Genomic DNA, 17,029 nt, shown 5'->3' with positions numbered 1-17,029 from the left:
TTTTTTTACTTTCACTTCTTAATTATGTTTATCCTGGGCCTGAGCCTTGCCCCATAAAACCTGCCACAGACTTGGATGGCTATTCTATCTTTTGACAAAATATTGGACTTGGCTGCGAGTTCCCAAGCATCTGCCATTTGACCTCTATGAATTATAGCTGGATTAGATATGCCAGGTCTTATTAGCTTAATGGTAGCTGCATTTGAAAAGTCTGCACTCAAGTACAAAGATTTCTTTTATTGTTCATGGCTTAAATTTTGTTGAAACTTCTCAGGGTTGCTCTTAGCACCAAGACTAAACTTCAAGCAAAACTGGTGAAAAGACACTGAGATGGACTAGTAGACTCTAGTAGAGTGTCCTCAGACCACAGTTTTCATATCTTAAATAGGATGAAATTTTCTAAGGCTAAAAGAACAATTTTTAGCACTTTTTAGAAATCTGCTATAACCCTATGCATTTGTATCACACAAATTTCTAAACTTAGTTCTGGTTATATCACTATAATAAAGCCTAAACATTTTTCGAATTGGTGTTGAACATATCTGATTTAGACTAATGTAATTGCTGTGGGCAATGCTTGTTTATGAAGAAAAGAGAAAAAGCATTGCTGCAGACTGTGAATCAGTGACTAATCAATGCTGAGAGGTTTGATAAGGGTTTGACATGGCTCTGATAGACTGGCAAGAATAATTCAGATAGACAATGTAGCAGTGTAGTCTTGCAGCATGGAATGGATGGGAATACATCAAATTCTGATTCTCTGAAATCACTGGCAAAATTCCCACTGAATTAAATAGAACCAGAACTTCAACCTACATATTAATGTGTACACTTATGGGGGGGGGAAGGGAAGATGTGTTAAATTTACAATTCTAGCTCACAGAATTTGGGCAAATCGAAAGTCATAATCCCGTGCAACTTTTGTTCTGTTTTTTTATGCAAACACCTTCTGACACAGTCTCTGCTTACACCGCTACACAATATTATTTCCGTGGTATCTCTATCTGTCCTGAAGGGAAGAGATTCACAGGTACAGGTTATAATAATAACTACAAGGTTTAAAAAATATTTGTAGTAGAAACAGTCATCTTAGAACCAAATTATAAGGATTGCTGGATAACATATGATTCTCCAAGTCACAAAAACATCTTTCAGTTGTCTTCAGAAAACACCTCTGAAACCAAATCCATGTTCCAACAAGTCTGGCTTGATTTCAAGCCTTAAGGCAACCCTTCTAGTGCCTCTCTCGTGTCCCTTTTCTCCAATCCCTGACTTCACAGATAACCTATAAGGGACCCTTAAGCAGAAGCTGAGAGTAGGCTAAGAGGAGCCTGGGGGAAACAGAGAAGAGCATGGTCTGAGAGGGCAGACTAAGCAGAAAGGAGATGAGACGTTTCTTGAGCTGGTCTGGTTCTCCAAGCACTTTCCTCACTGCCAGGGGACACCGGCTGTGGCAGACTCCACAGCCCTCACCTCATGCTGCTCAACAGTCAAGATGTGTTTTGGTGGATCACTAGGGCTGGAAATAGCTTTTTCCTTTGTAGGCAAACAAGCCGTGCTTGCTTTTCCTTCTTTGATTTGAAATAACTAGCATTTTAATGTTGCATACTAATAAAACTTAATATAGAAAAAAACATGCTTGCAGATGCTGAGATGTGCCGACCATTGTATTAACTTTTTTGCACTTTTCCTGCAGAAGTTGTTTCTGTCAATTTATTTTCATTTCAGCTCAGCAAAATGGGAAGGAAAAAGCAGGTTGACACAGATGGTTGTCAGCCAAGTGATGACTGCAGCCGAGAATGATTGTACAAAAATATACAGTTTGCTAAACTGTGTATTGTTTAGCTTCCATGTGTATCAAATGTCAAAAGAAATAGAATTTGCAGAATATATTTAGTATCCTTTTTTTAAGACTTGTTAAAATTATTGTTGTAAATGGAAGGGTGGTCATATGTAAAGGAATTGCATTGCAGAAAACAGAAAATGGAATAAATCCTGCATCCAAAACTTCTAAAAACAGAACTAAGAATAGCCTCTTAAATGCAAAGCTAAGCACCTAAATAAGTAATCTGGTTTGAGAGTTATTTGGGTCTTTTACAAGTGCAAGGCACCCCCAGTCCTACTGAGGTCACCCAAGGAGTGGTCATTGCATTTGAAACTCAGACCACCAAGCTAAAAGTCTGGATGAAGATTTTTGAACCTTATTTTTAGAGTTTTGTTCTCAAAGGATCTCTTGGATCACACAACTGACCACATCATCGTACTTTAATAGACCAAACAAACTTAGTGAGGAGAAAAAATTAAAAAACTAAAATAGTCTTCCTCAAGTTTGTTAGAGCGCTGCCAACTTCAAGGTGGGGGGCATGCTTTGTTCACACTGAAGACCTGCTGGATTTTAAATACAATTGATCTTATTTTAACTTAGATCTATCTTGAACTAGGGCTAAGCCTAATGTAGGCACACTCAAATCAATTGTAATGTTGCCTGTGTCAATTTAGCTGATTTAAATGTACATGCATTAGCAGATTGCATCAGTTCAACTAGATTGATCTTTAAATTGCTTTGTCTAAAGCTGTGCCATTTCTAGGGAGCCAAAGATTGCCTTCGGAAGAGAGAGCTGCCACAACTACTTACCTTTTCTCCTACCTGTCAGCTCTGTCAGTACTACCCAAATCAGTCAATAGATATCTAAGTTATCAGTATAACCACTGATCAACAAGTATTAATCAATACACCAACTAATGCTCATAAAACTGTACTAGAGCATTCTCAGGAGAAAAGCAATTGAGTTATACACTTTACTACTGTACTTCTACTGAGGTTAGTTAAATTTTACGAGGCATAAATTTGGACCATAGTAGACGTAAACCATTGCTAACGTGTCTTATAGTCAGAATTTAGACAAATAAGTCAGTGATGACTTTTGAATATTTGAAACTCTCTCTGTTCTTGAAATGCTGCCTCTGTAAGCTCCAAAGAAGATTGACAACCAAGCATAATTTTAAATTGCATGTCCTTTCCCTACCAGCTTTCAGAGCAATGTAATCTCACCTTCATTCTAGTGGGGTAAAAATCAGGTACAGAAAATAAGTGTGAGATAATGAATTTCTCTTACTTTGCCTGATCATTAATAAATGAGATTATTTACCTTCTTGACTCCTGGAATTAGATGTGATACAACACCTTAACACAATCAGTTTGTTCTGAAAACCTGATAATAAGAACCCATCTGCTTAGAGACATAAAGAAGAATTTATTATATGCCCGGTAATTACTTTCAATGCAACAGCTTCTTAGAGTTAAACATGCTGTCAGAAAGAATACTTTGATGTGTAGGAATAAGAGGAGTTCAAAAAGGTGATAGCTAATAATGACATTTAAAGATTTTAACAGGAAAAATTTATATTGTGCCTTATTGTCCTTCTCCCTGGCTGCAGAGAAACCAGCATCTTTGTTCAGGATTTCCAGAAAGCTATTCCTGAGTGCCTCCACTGCAGACAACTCTTTCGCTATCTACCTGTATTATGACAAACAATGACTTGTATAAACATTGACATTTTCCTATAAAAGAAGAAAGGACAAAATGTCAGGTTTGATGCCTAATCCTTGTGACTTTCCCCAAAGCTGGCGAAGCCTCCAAGTGCTGTGTCAGGATTTTGTACATGATTAAACACCAAATGTTAAGGCCACATAAAGAATAGTATTTTCAGGCTCTGGAGCAAACTTTTTCTGGTTTTTTACTTGAAGAACAGGACCAAAGCCTTGAAAGATGAAGTGAAATGGGTTGGGTTAAGTGGTGAGAAGCAGGTGACTAGAGCCTAATCTGCGAGGAGACAGAAAAAGAGAAAATAACAATCCTTTGTTCTTCCTGACATGCTATCCAGATGGTCCTCACTAATTATATTTTCTCTTGTGGTTTTAGTTATCAAGCATGTACAAATATTTACAGTGGACAAATGTATATCTCTGTTTAAATGTCATTTTTAATTGTGTTTAATCCTTTGAATAGTACAGGTCCAGCAGTTTCTTGATCATATTTTCACTTTATGAGGTGAAGTCCTCTAATTTCATTTTCCCACTTCTATTCCATTTCTTTATATCTTTCATTCTAATGAAACATGGTATGCTAAGAAGCCATTATTTTTGGAAAGCAGGATGGTTTTTAAACTACATAAATATTCCTTTCAGCCAGGAATGAAGTTGCTAAGACAATTAGCATACTTGAGGTTAAAAATACACTTAAGTGGTTTGTCAGATCAGGCTTTAAATATGATCTATGCCAATAAATTTAGGATATTCTTCTTTGACTTGGCTCTTTACATCTAAGACTTTCATGCTCAGTGAAAACAAAAATATTCTGAATACAGTGCTGAATTCATTTGCCGTAGGATTCTGTAGCAGCTAGATTTTCCAATAGATAATATCTTCTAAACATTATTAAATATTACTCTCCAGAAGGATTTACCTCTTAAGCACATGTTGAATATAACTGTTCAGCCTTGACAGAATTGTCAACCTAATGATATTTTTCTTTCTTTTTTAATCATGCAATAAAAACTCTCACACCTGATGCAACTAAATATCCAATGACACTTTAAAAACAATAACATTAGTGATAGAATCTTGACAAAACTACAGGTATAATCCTGTCTCCACTGAGATCAATGGCAAAGCTTCCACTGTCTTCCTTGAGGCCAGGATTTTGCTCACATCTAAGGTCATTACGTTCTGCGTATATAAATTCCTTTTACGTTTACAATTTTCTTGTCAAAGAGATCATCAAACCTGCACTAGGGTTGGTAGAAAGCCAATTTCTGTGTAAATTTGCCATAAGCAAATGTATTACTTTTTCCCAGAGCTTCTCTAAGAACTGTGTGCTTTCTGCCCAGCCTTTCTTGTACATGACTAGCTCTAGAAAAAACACACTGACAAAGTTCCCTTGAACTGGAGGAGAAAAGTGTCCCCAGGATGCTACATCTGTGACAGGGGCAAAATCGGGGAAGGAACCTCTATGAGAAAGCTTTACTGGCATAATTTTGGTTTCCACTGGTCCTACAGTTATGTCCTACCAGGTTCCCCAGGATGGGTGATCACCCTGGTCACAGGGACCCCACAGACTATAAGGGTAGTAAGACACTGGAACAGAGAAGTTGTGGATGCCCCGCCATTGAAGTGTTCAAGGTCAGGCTGGATGATATTTTGTGCAACCTGATCTGGTGAAAGATGTCTCTGCAACAGCAGAGGGGATGGAGTAGATTATCTTTAAGGGTCCTTTCCAACCTAAATCATTCTCTGCTTCTATGCATCTATGACTTGTGAAGCAGATCCCTTCTGTGCTGGTTCTGTGTGTTGCTCCCATCCCTGTCCCCATCGGACTGCTTCCACCCTTGCTGCCTCCTTCACCTGATCCACAGCTAACCCCCAAATTCTCCTTGTCTGGAGGATAAGTACAGATGCCTACATGCTCCAGAAGAGGAGATATATTACTGGCAGCATGAAAAGTGCAGATCTAGCCTGTGCCAGAGGGGCTGACTTTACTCCAGTGTTCAGCTGAAATTCTTGCTTAGTATTAAATGTGTTATAAATGGATTATTTATAACTAGTAACACTGAACTCAGTAATGTTTTCAAACCCTTTAAAGAAATTCAGAAAGACGTGGTTGAAAACAACTTTCTACATTAATTGCTGCATTTTAATGCTGTTTGTTTCAAAATAAGCCTGTGAGTTTGTACACTGTCTTTCAGTGTAATCTGTTCTGCTATTAAATACAATCAGGAAAACTTATTACTAAATGAATGAGATTCTAATATTAGCTGATATCAACTGTCTTGTTTGTCAGTCAGAAAGAATGACGGATGGTCACAGGGAGGTATTGGAGATATTGGATATGCAAGCTGTGCTGCAATCTACTATGATTAAGTTTTATCTTACATATTTCAGAAAAAAATCAACCTTAGTAGCTTCCCTTTGTCAAATAAAAAAACTTGAAGTATCGTCTATATCTCTAGGGCTTTTTTCACCTCTCTGTCAAAGACAGTGAATAGGGTCCATCCAAACACTTTTAAAATACTACAGTCTGAACAACAATAGCTGGCTAAATCTAATAGCTTGGCAACTGTTCTGCTTTTGAGCAAGGACTGCTAAAATAACAATAGAAAACAAGCAGCTAGATATGGCCATGTGTGTGTTGTTTGAAGGATGTCATAAGTATTAGATGTTTCACTTTCATTAAACCTCTAGTGTAATTGTTTTATTTCTTCTGTGATGGGTGCCACTATGAGTGAAAGAAGAGAAGAAGAACATCAAACCTGGAAATCATTCAGAGTATTAATAGCTTGTATAAGATCTCCAACTGAGGGAAAATTTCCAGTTCCAAAAAATTCAATAGAAAGAAAAATCCTAGGAGGATATTTGCAGTTCACTGTCTAGGGAATTTAACCTCACAATTCAACTAGAAGGAATCAATAATCTAAATCCATCTGTGCCGTTCAGAATATTTACCTCCTGAAGTTGGCTAGCAGAGATAAAACAAAACCATGTGCAGGTTTCATCTTTAAAAAGAAATAAATAAAGAACTTTCCAACACCCAAAGGGCAAAATCCAGGCATACTTTAATAGCTTAGGAGCAGAGCCAGGTTCATACTAATATGACTGTGAGTTCCCTGTGTTCTGTTTCAAAAGCCTTTCACGCCAATTTATGAGCTAAAAAAAATCTCAACATAACTTTAAGAAATTAATTTGAGAATAAAATAACATTTGTGTTTGCAGGAATTTATTCATCTAATTATTTGGGTCAAAACCATGTATATTTACTGGTGTAGAAGAAATATGAATGCAGATTACAGTCTGTCTCCCAGAGGCAATAAAGGAAAGCTTTTCCTACATCTGGAATGGAGGGGTTTTTACCCTTTTCAACAAACAAATCACATCCACTGGGAATCCAGAGCAGTGGATATGGTGTTTTATTGTAAGCTCATATGTCCTTGACAGATAATCACAAGAAAGATGGCATTTCCCACCCAAAGTACCTGCCAATGAAGAATCTCCCTCATGGGGAGTTCTTCGAATTCCCACCAACAGAGCATATATTTGGAGATAGACAGTCTTTCGGCTTGTAAGATGTCATGAGGTGTCCCTCCAAGGTTCTGCCAGGTTTTTTTGTGTTCAATTTTAATGTCTCAAGCAATTGACCCCATTCAGGAACAGACCCATCAAATACTTTTAAATGATCATTATCTTCAGCTGTCACAGGAGGCCACAATGCGCATCATACAATTAGATTTTATTTTGTCTCATGTTGTCTCATAACCTGACTATCAACATGAATTCATTTAACTTGATTTATCTTTCACTAGTTTGAAATGGATATTAGCAAGAAGTCAATACATATTTTCTTATTATTGTCGTTAAGGTCTTTAGTTCTGTGGTTCTGGTTCTGCCAGTCTGGAAATATACAGCCCCTCAGCAAACTTACTCTTTTCAATTTTTTATCAGTTTCTAAAACCTTTTTTGATCCTTGATAAAGAAGTCTGGAATTTTGGACTTCGGTTCATAAAATTTCATCAAATATTGGTTTTGAAGCCAGAATTAGTTTTTCGTCCTATTGAAAATGCCTCATGTGCAGCTGTAATGCTTCTATCAACATGTATCAGGAGCAATCTGAGAAAATCAGTCTTTAATTTTATTTTTAGTAATGCAGTTATCTAAGACGGTAACTTTACAACAGTCCTTAAGATTCCCTTAATCCTTAAAAAATAATTTCCAAATGTATCCATTGGACCAATTATGAAATAAAACTTTGAGCCTGACATTGCTCTGACTATAGATATGCACCTCTCTCTTACGCTCAAGAGTTAGGTCCATTTGCATCAGGTCCTCTTTCATACTTTTTCCCCACAAAAAAAAGAGAATATTGACAGAACTGGCTTCGTCAGTGAATGATCATTAATTTTCAAAGGGATCAGTCCTTTTTCATCTCTATATAGGGAAACATATGGAATTTTTTCACATACATGCTCTGCAGTCAGTAGTGCCATAGGAATAATTTCAGTATTATTCAGTTTATAATTCTGTTGATTTTATAAAGTTAAATAAGGGATAATTTTAAATACCAAGCAACTGCAAGCTAACCCTGAGAGATATCCAAAGTTTAGAGAACTGTCTCATAGACCATCAGCAGTATTGGTGGTAGCTTTGCTTTTTAGGGAGAGGAAGGGAAATACAAAAAGTTCAAAGACTAAATCATGGGTTGCAGAGGGAGGTCAGCAGGGTCACAAGGATTTGCTGCTTTCACAAAGGACACAGCAATCAGTAATCTGCTGTCAGGTTGCATGTGCTGCTCTTTAAGCACACTTGACAGTGATGCATGGGAAGTGATTTGAGTAGGAAGCTAAAAAGGCAGTTACTACAAATATATGGATATTTCACTGGGACTGTGATAATGTTAAAATAGTTTTAAGACCAAAACCTTACAAACAACCAAAAAATTAGAAAAGAAGAAAATAGTATTTACCACTATAGATAGCAGGCCACTTATATGAATGATATTAGAGAAAATTCACCTAAATTATAAAATTAGTGTCACTAGTATCAACAAAATTTGAATGAAAAGTTGGAAAATCAAGGACCATCACACATGACTAGCATCAGACATTGCCTACCTGAATGGGCAGCCGCCCATTTAATTTCATTCTTTAATCTAAAGAGTTTTTCTCCTGCAAGCCACATCAACCCTAACAAAATTAGATATATTATTAGCAATTATGTTTGAATAAGTAAATGAGAATGAGTAGAAGAGCTAAAATTTAGATATAATCTGTAGAACTGAAAAATACTGATTTTCTGGGTTGATTTTCAAATGGACATTAGGTCAGTCACAAGAGCTTGAGCTGCCCCATCTCCCCAGCCCAGCGCCAGTTGCAACCCTGCCATTTGGGTTTTAATTGAATATCTGTGATGGAGAAGTCAAGGCTTCCAGGAGTAGCATGAGCCTGGCTCATTCTTCAAGTCCCTATACAAATGGGCTTTTTTCCTAATCATGCCACTTACTTCTTACATCACAGACATAACCACTGCATTAAGAACTGGCTGGAGGGCCAGGCCCAGAGAGTGGTGATAAACGGAACTGCATCTAGTTGGCAACTGGTCACTAGTGGTGTCCCCAAGGGATCAGTGTTGGGCCCAGTTGTGTCTAATATCTTTAATAATGATCTGGATGAGGGGATTGAGTGTATCATTAGCAAATTTGCAGATGACACCAAGTTGGGGGGGGATGTCAATCTGCTGGAGGATAGGAGGGCTCTGCAGAGAGACTTGGATCAGCTGAATAGGTGGACTGAATCCAATGGGATGAGGTTCAACAAGGCCAAGTGCCAGGTCCTGCACTTTGGCCACAACAACCCCATGCAGCACTACAGGCTGGGACAGAGTGGCTGGAGAGCAGCCAGGCAGAAAGGGACCCGGGAGTTTGGATTGACAGGAAGTTGAACATGAGCCAGCAGTGTGCCCAGGTGGCCAAGAAGGCCAACGGCATCCTGGCCTGGATCAGGAACAGTGTGGCCAGCAGGACCAGGGAAGTGATTCTTCCCCTGTACTCAGCGCTGGTGAGGCCACACCTGGAGTACTGTGTCCAGTTCTGGGCCTCTCAGTTCAGGAAGGATATTGAGGTGCTGGAGTAGGTCCAGAGAAGAGTAACAAGGTTGACGAAGGGTCTGGAGCACAAGTCCTACGAGAAGCGGCTGAGGGAGCTGGGATTGTTCAGCCTGAAGAAGAGGAGGCTCAGAGGAGACCTCATCACTCTCTACAAGTACCTGACAGAAGACTGTAGTCAGGTGGGGGTCGGTCTCTTCTCCAAGGCAACCAGCAGTAGGACAAGAGGACAGTCTTAAGCTGCACCAGGGGAGGTTTAGGTTGGACGTTAGGAAGAAGCTCTTTACAGAGAGTGAATGGGCACTGGTATGGGCTGCCCAGCAAGGTAGTGGAGTTACAATCCCTGGAGGTGTTTAAGAAAAGACTGGATGTGGCACTTAGTGCCATGGTCTAGTTGACCAGGTGATGTTAGGTCACAGGTTTGACTTGATGATCTCAGAGCTCTTTTCCAATTTAGTTGATTCTGTAATTCTGTGATAAATACTATTGAGCTGAATTCATCTACCCAGATGAAGACCATTGCTTAAACAACAATCTATCTGGACATAAATGAGTTACATCTTTCTCTTTTTTGTACCTCTGTGAAGCACGAAATATTTCTACAGGCACTTGCTCAGACTCCCCTGTTGACACATTGCTCTACCGTGTGTCACACCAGTATCAGCCAGTTCTGACTGTTGTCAGAAGTATGATATGTATATACTGCTGAGAGGCGACAGTTGATCTGAAGAGATTTAGATTTTCATCCTTCGAGAGGGGAGTCTGAGAGCATTTTCATTTCATTTATAAAAATGAAAAAAAAAAAAAGAACTTTAAAAATGTACACAGCATTCTCTGCTCATATATGAAAATGCTAAGTGGTTTTCTTCAACAGACTATTTATGGGGTTTTTTTGTTCCCTTGTGAGATCAGTGAACATGCCTGAAGCCCAGAGCACAGGCTCAGACTGCTCGAGCTGTCCAAAGGTGAGTGCCTGGGAAAGGCCCTGGAGAACTGACCCTGGGCGTGCTTCCCATGAGGAGTGTGAAGGACTGAAGGCGTGACTCCACAGGAGTCATTGGTTTTATCAGGGCTAAGGTTTTCTCTCAGATCTCTGCAATCAAAGTCACCTAGGCTTTTTTTAAGAACCTTTTCTCTTTTTTGATTGTTGTAAATTTCCACACTTTCCAAGTCCCTACAGGTATTTACTACTATATACTAGGCTGTAAGCTTTAAAGTCAGCCAAACCGGATCCCTGTTTTAAGTTTGCAGAAGCATGGATGCCTTGTTTTTCAAGACAGATACTTCCATGATTTTATGGTCCCAGTCAAAAGCAACACATATCACTCTTTCAGCCACACAAACATATAAAAACAAAACCTCAAAATTGCATCAGAGATTTTGGAGGGGGATATTCACACTCTCCACCTTGTTGTTTCAGCAAAAAGGATATTTGTATTGATTCTGCCCTTAAGAGTAATTAAATTAAAATAATTTCACTCATCCCTATTCCTTCTTTTGTGAGCCCTATCAGATGCTCTCAGACATTTAATGCCGAGAAATGCACATTGCCCTGTTACTCAGCAGCACTCAAAATCCCTAACAATGCCAGACTGTAGATTGGTGAAATCTGAAGCTGAATGCTTCAAGGGACCATTATTACTAATGGGCTTTTTTATTAGAAATCAAATAAAAATGGTAGGAATTTAAAGTGCAAGGAAGAGAGGCATTGAAGTTTGTGAGTATCATTAAAGAATAATATTACAGTTTTATGAGATACTTTGGTCAGGTTGCAGCTCATCACAGAAAAGGCACTGAGATTTTCAAAAACATCCAACTATCTCAGAAACACAATGTAGACTTTCAAGCTGAAATATGGCTTTAGCAGTCTAATTTAAAGCATCTAGTTAATATACACTGCCTCCCATGCTGTAGACTTGCTGCTAAGCGACAGAAGAAAATGTAAAAGGTTGGGAGGAGAATCCAGCTAGGCTACAGTACCCCTTGAAAATATTTCTCTGTCAATACATGCATTAACCCTATGCTAAGAGATCACACCTCAGGGTATAGCCTCAGCATCTCAGACACTGCACAAACACCCAGGGAGAAACAGCTCCTCTGGAGGGAGGCTGAAACAGAGGCTGCATCTGAATGTGTACTGTTCACTTCTGAGAGCCTAAAGAGTTTCAGATATATTATGTGCTTGTAGTCCAAAATAAAACTAAATCACTCAATACGTTTTAAAATTTCATAAAAAAAAGGCAGAGGTGCTTCAATACAGTACAAAAACCAGAGCTGAAAGGCTGTTACAGCTTCACACTGCTGCTACTCATGGAGTTGTTAAGAACTAAATTATACAGAAACCACTCTAAACCTCCCTAGTACAGATGAGTAAAATAATACTTTCTTCAGTACAGCTGCTTGCATATTTCAACAATACCAAGAAAAACAAGTTCTTTCCTGTCATTTGGGAAAATTTGTAGTGAACTGAGGCAGAAATTCACATTACACAGCAGGAGTATGTTTACCAGGATGCTGTCACTTTTGCTTGGACAATATATGCAAAAAATATTTCCAAAGAATTTACAAGCTGTATGACATCCTGCTGTCTATTTCTCTTTGAAAACAAGATGGAAAGCTCTACTCTGTTATTACAACTTCTATTTCATAGGTGCAGGTATAATTATTGGAAGCAAACTTGGATTTGCGTTGTGACTCTGTAAATGCACATCATCTTGTCATTGTGAACACACATGAAATTTATCAAGCTGTATTTATATCCTTCTTCCTGAAATTTAAGATATCTAAAAAAAACACCCTACTGAGAGGATGTGAAGAATTTGTGAAAGTACATGAATCAGGCAATCCTGGCTGTTAAGAGACCCATGAGCCATGCTGGTACCTGGAGGAAACCCAGTAAGGGAAGGAACAACGTGATCTTCTGCAACATATTCTTATTCTCAAGAGAAGGAACATTCACGCCTATCTCTTAATTGGTAATCTCCAGCATGTAATCTAGACATCATCAGGTCTATGACTGCCTCAATAGCCTTATCAACCCCAGGGCTATTAAAATCAGGATGTACTTCATTTACATAGTCTTTAACTGGGAGTACTATGTACTCTTTTGATACAGCCATGAAGGTGAAAGACTATATAGCACACGGTCAGTCTCATTACAGTGCTCATTCAATCTTTTCATCCCTTTCCTGTTAGTTCATTCTGCCTACAATATATAAATTTGGAAAGAAATTAGAAACTGTACCAAGCTTAGAAATTTTAAGATGCAACAATAGCAATAGAACATCTAGTAACAGGAACATAGGAACATGATGTGATCACTACGTGTAACCAAACAATCTCACAATTTAGACAATGCCATATCAATCATAAGGCTTTCTTTTATCATTTTTTACTGGGAAGTGAATCTAACAATTCAGTGCCAAATACAAAAAGACAAAAATAGATACTGATCAAACATCTGAAAATATAAAGGGTAAAACAGATTTTTACATTATTTGTCACTTTCAACATTTGCATGGATATGTTCCCACATAAATATCGACTCTGCTACTAAGTTTATTATCCATAAAAATCAGTTTCTTGCCTTGCAAAGGTGAAAGATAAAGTATTCCTGAATCTATTTATTTTTCAGATGTTCAGGTTTGTTTGCTTCCTCAGGCAGTGCTGCATTCACCTTCAGTAACTTGGATAATCAGATTGGTAAATCTGACACAAGTTACAATAATAAATGTTGAAGAGTGATGACATGCATCTGGTGTGTTGCATCAGGATTGCTTGGAACGGTTCTGGAAAGTTGCATGCTAGCTCTGGCTGTATTGCCATACAGAGCACAAGAATGGCTGTAGCGGATGAGCCACGGTTTTATTACCCAGACTGGTGGTCTGTCTCTGGCAGTAAAGCAGCAGTGAGTAATTAGGGAAAGTGTGCATCACACAAGGACAGTCAGGATGTAGCCCCTCAGCTTGCAGCAGTCAGTGTTTAAAGGACTGTGTTGTACATGTTATATTCAATAACTGCTGTAACCTGTTAGTCCTCCTGGCCTTCACAGATCCCATGGAAGAGTTACATGGCTTCATTAGATTTTCTCAGCAAAAAAGAGGTGTTTTCTTTAGTTCTGTCTCAAGATACATCATAATTCCTCTTTGAAAAAGAGTGAATTTTTGCTGCTCACTAACCCTCTTCCTGCCCTATCATATTGCCCTTGCAGCTGTCTTTTCCCAAGCCTTGAAGTCCTTCTTCTAGGACTCCCCCCATTTAGGTACAGACAGGGCCTGTTTCTTAGTTTACTCAACAGTTGCCTTTTCTTTTACACATGCAGACATTAAATTTTATCTGTCATTGCACTGATCAGTAGAATACACGTATGTGCACTTCATTGCATGCTTTTATCCTTCTGTTACTCTCTGAATCATCATTACATTTGACTGGCCCGGTATCTTGCAACTGTGGTGACAGTTTTGTATTAATAGCAATTTTTATCATCTCACTGTTCATCCCCTCTTAAGGAAAACAGGAAAATATGTGGAGACAATCCTCCTTCCATTTACAAGACTGGCTGTGTGATTTCAAGCCAATCATATAATCTCTTAATTTGACTACTCCTCCACACTGAAATTTTTGGCAGTAAAACCAGCATAGAAATCAAATGTGAAGATCTGTCACCCTTATGTTTCTTGTAACTATTCACTAGACAACTGGGAGGCTTTTTGCTTCTCCAAGAAAGGATTGCAGAAAGTCAACGTCCTTTGGTTAGCTTCTTGCTAGTGTAGGGACCTTCTATTCCCAGCCATATTGAATGAGAACAGAAGATGCTCCTCAGCTGTGGCAATGGATTTGCCATATGCAGGATGGAAGAAGTCCTGTCAGAGATGGACTAGTGAAGAAAATGAAAACACTTCAAATGTTATAGAAACCGAAGTTTTTAAGGTGGTTTAAACAGGTTTTAAAATGGTTTTACCTTTTTACAGAGTCATTGATCTTCTTCCCGACACCCCCTGTGCTCCCACACAAGGTATCCTAGGAAGATGTCCTGAGGTGTTTCTTATTGGTCCTTGTTAACCCCTTCCTATTGGCTGTTGACCCTTCACCTGATTGGTTTTTTCTGTGTGACCCTGAACTTGTGATTGGTCCCCTTTTGACCCTCCTAAAACCCCTACCCCACAATTATCTTCCTCTTTTGTCCGTCCCTCCCTGGTGGTCTGTGTGCTCCTTGCGGGGTCGCCAGCCACGTGCTGGGGCGGGGGAAGGGCATTCACCTCGCAGGTAATGGGCTGGCAGCCTAAGGCCTGGAGGTCTCCCCCATCCCACTAATCTGTCATACCTCAGTATCTAGAATATTTGATATCACAATTATGTTACCTAAAGTCAGCTGTCAAGCCTAAACCAGTCATTTAGATGTCCTCTATGATCAGGAGGAGAACGGTTTCTCCAAAAGGCAATTCATTTCACCCATGGATAGACACAACTGATCCCATGGAAGGACCTTCACTGAAATAAAAGCACCCAGATAACTTGATTAGAAGACTAAACTTCAGATGAGTAGTGAGATGAATCTCACCATATATGCTTCAGTGGAAGAAATACCACTGGAGATAGATATAACAGCATCACCTGAAAGCATAATTACAGGTGTGTGCTGCTCTGTGCTCTCACACGTCTTCCTCCAGTGCCCTCTTAACTGCTCCCTCCCACCACTCTTCCTGTCTCTTTTTCCCTGACTGAATGAAGGGCAGCCCATGACACATCCTATATAATGATCCATACATACCAATTGGAGGGCCAGTACAAGCATGGTGTTAGGTGACTGGCACAGTGGACAGAAAGCACTGCTCTAGAACCTGATGTCTATCCTCCTTGAAATTTGATCCTTTTCCTCTCCTCCATTGCAAATTTATATATGTATATTAAATGAGTAGGACCCTCTTGCTCTGATTTTAGATGCAACCAAAGTTATCTAATGGGTTTCAAAGTTACAATTGCATAAGCCTTATTTCACTGGAAAGTCAACCCAAAAAAGGCACATCTCAAATGTAGTAAACAATATTCTTCTAACACTACCTGCCATATACTCTCCTTCCATCATTGTCCTATGATGCCCTCTTTTCAGAAAGCCAAAAGGGGTGATTGGCAAACAAGCCTGTAGAGAGTCCATGAAATACATCTCTAACCTGAGAAATAGAGTCAGGTTTGATCTTGAGTTCTTCTGATAGAGACTGAATTATTAAAAGGCTTTAGAGTGACATTCTGTCTGAACATATTGTACTTTTTACTGTTCATAAAGATAATCAAATGTAATATAATTTAAATAAAAATAGCCCCATCTTTAAAGCTGCTAACCCTCTTCATTTGATAATATTTTATCCATATTCCACTTTACTGCTATCACTAAGTAATTAGTCAGTCAATTCCCCAGGCTGTGTTTGGGGGTATTTCATGCTGCAGGAGGGAATAGAAAAGATCAAATATATATTTAAAAAAAAAAAAAAAGTTAATGACATTCAGTTGCAGTTACGTAAATTGTGTTTTCTAAAAACAATTAGTTTTCAAAAAGATGTCTTAAAGTGGTTTCCTCCTTTTTCCAACTTTTAAAAACCTCCTCAAAACACAATTAGCTAGCATTATTTTCATAACTGCAAACTATAAAATCTGTCCCTGTCCAAGTAACCCCAGTATCACAAGGAATTATTAGATCATACATCAGTATCACCATTCTCACATATGCATCATTGGAACAGGTTGCCAAGGGAAGTTGTGGATGTCCCATCCCTGGAAGCGTTCAAGGCCAGGTTGGATGGGGCCCTAAAGTAACCTGGTCTAGTGGCAGGTTCCCTGCCTACAGCAGGGGGTTTGGAACTGGATGATCTTAAATGTCCCTTCCAGTTCAAACCATTCTATGATTCTTTGAGTATTAAAAGGCACTGACCAGAATTTAGTCTTACAGCAGTGAGGAGAAACAGACATAGCTTCAGTCTCCAAAGCTGGTGGCAGTTTAGGACCTCTACAAACAGAAATAAAGCAATGCAAGAAGCAAGGCAGATGCGGGACTGGTGGGAAGACAAGACACAGTCGTATATACCCAGTGCCTGGACAGCATGGGCATCCAGTCCTGTAGATACCAGCCCCAGCAGTTTTCAGAGGAGTGTATGAAGTGGAGAACCGCTCATCTGAACTCTGTTCATTAGAGTCATGGTGCTTATTAAAAAAAAAAAAGGTACTGTCTGTTGCAGCATTTACTCAGCTTTATTTATTTTTTAATGCACATAAGGTATCATTGCATCTGAGGAGCTGCCATTTCTGAGGTTCATGCCTGCTCCCATCTAGCAAAAATAATGTCCAGAGTGGGCGACTTTGCCCCAAATCAGGTTCTGTGTGTTTGAA

This window comes from Corapipo altera, unplaced genomic scaffold, assembly GCF_003945725.1.
Source record: "Corapipo altera isolate COAL_440 unplaced genomic scaffold, ASM394572v1 0, whole genome shotgun sequence".
In the NCBI taxonomy this organism is placed as follows: domain Eukaryota; kingdom Metazoa; phylum Chordata; class Aves; order Passeriformes; family Pipridae; genus Corapipo; species Corapipo altera.
This window is presented reverse-complemented; position numbering follows the sequence as displayed.